The 2,088-nt window shown below is 44.4% G+C and overlaps 1 non-coding gene across 1 annotated transcript; it reads left to right on the plus strand.

Annotated features, from left to right (window-relative positions):
* The first annotated feature begins 363 nt into the window (after positions 1–363).
* Positions 364–435, plus strand: TRNAD-GUC (transfer RNA aspartic acid (anticodon GUC)). Its single transcript has one exon. It is a non-coding gene; the product is annotated as a tRNA-Asp (tRNA).
* Positions 436–2,088: the final 1,653 nt, after the last annotated feature.

Here is a 2,088-nt window from a genome sequence, read left to right on the forward strand (position 1 = left end):
CCAGGTATATTAGATAAAGAAGGCTCTAAGATTTTATGGGATGCTAGGATTATCAAGCGTCCACACTAGCTCCAGACCTCCCTTTTTTTAATTATTTTTAAAAGTAAAATAGTAGGCAAGTAAGTACACAGCAGGTGGGTAGACAGATAGGTAGGTAGGTAGATAAACAGCAGGTAGGTAGACAGTGCTGTAGTTACACAGACGTCACACTGAGGACATTATATCCTGTGCTGTGCCATTTCCCCAATGTTTCCAGACTTTTGACTCACTCTGTAGCAAATGCAGTCTTATACATATAGTACCAAGATCTGGTCTGGTGACGGAAGAGTGATATTAATGTTTGGGCTCGAAACACTGAACACTTCCTCGGTAGTATAGTGGTTAGTATCCCCGCCTGTCACGCGGGAGACCGGGGTTCGATTCCCCTCCGGGGAGACCATGTTTTGGAGTCTACTTGCTTTGCTATCCTTGTCTTTGTCATTGATACCAACTCTAACATATGGAAGTGAAGCTTGGACCTTGCTGGAGGGACACAAGTCAAGAGTGAGAGCAGTGGAAATGAGTTATTTGAGAGGAGCATGTGGAGTCACATGGAGAGACAGACTGACAAATGAGGAAGTGAAGGAGCGTTGTGGTGTGGATGTGGATGTGATAGGAAGCATTAGGAGAAACACATTAAGGTGGTTTGGCCATGTGGAGAGGATGGAGAGTGAGAGACTGACGAGGAGACCGTATGTGAGTGAGGTAGAGGGGGGGAGCGGGAGGGGGAGGCCAAGGATGAGATGGAGGAATGGAGTGGAGAGGTATATGAGAGAGGGGGGTGTGAGCTGAGAGCAGGGCAATGAAATGGCGGGGGACAGGGCGACATGGAGGCGATCTGTGACCATCCCTTACGGGATTAAGGCATCTGGCAATAGATAGATAGACAGGGCTCTAAGAGAGCGACGATGGTGTGTGGGTCGACCAACTCTCAGCAGCAGATGGAGGAACCGGGGAGGGAGGGCCCTGATCCAGATCGGCAGAGGATGGAGGGTCCTCAACGTCCAGATAGGCGGGAGAGACGGAGAGCCTTCAACGTCTAGATTTGCGGTAGGGATAGAAAAATCCCATCCCCCCTCAGCTGCTGACGGTGAAGAGTTGGTCTCGCCGATCTCGGGGGTGGAGGTGTTGCCTCTGCGAGAGATGGACTGCGAGTTGTAAAGAGATCGAAACGGTTATGTAACATAAAGAGGGACTGCAGACGTAGTGTTGTTTAGGAATGGGTTATGGGTCTTAAAATACAGTTGTTGTTGATTCTCTCCTCATTCGAGGAGACCGGGCCTTGCTGTAGCCCGGTTGTTAAAATACAGTGATTCAAGCAATCTTAAGTTATTATTTGATGTACAAGATAATATTTTCAAATGGTCTTATGTAAGTACGATATCACAGGATTAACAATGGTCCCTTACTGCTCGACAGACTCATATGCTTGTCTGTCCTAACCTTGATAGCACAGGTTAAGCTAGGAATACTCATATACCCGGCCTGACAACCTGTGCAAGTAAAACAATAGACGACAGAAGAGCGTAGGTTGGTCGGAACAGGGTCCTTAACGTGAGAGAGAAAGCCGGTTTTGAATTAATCATTCAGCATTATCTTAAAGTCAGTTTGGGGATAATATTTAGCAAGACTCCGAATTAAACAGTCTTTTATCTGAACGGAAGTATCACCCAAGTAGGTTAATCTAAGATAAAATACCTCCTTACTGGCAGTAGAGACTGGTCGTTTAGGCATGTAGTGGTTGTTTAAAAAATTCCCTACAAGACGATAGAACAGGTTTTCACTATAGCCATCATTTACAAAATATTTTCTTAGGAGGAGAATCTCATCATGGAACAGAGAATATGTAGATGAGAGAGAGAGAAAAAAAACTTATGTAACAAGGTCTTAACATCATTGATTTTAATATTTTACAGCAAACATTTCACTTACACAATTTTTGCGAAATATCTGCTGGTGTTTAGTCTTACTATTTTTTATTGTTCCTTTTAGATCACTGATGATGACATTTTAAATGTCGAAACGTCTGAAATAAAGATGCTGTTCGTT

The sequence above is a fragment of the Coenobita brevimanus genome, chromosome 101, assembly GCF_032717465.1.
Source record: "Coenobita brevimanus isolate Jiangsu-jjx chromosome 101, ASM3271746v2, whole genome shotgun sequence".
NCBI lineage: Eukaryota > Metazoa > Arthropoda > Malacostraca > Decapoda > Coenobitidae > Coenobita > Coenobita brevimanus.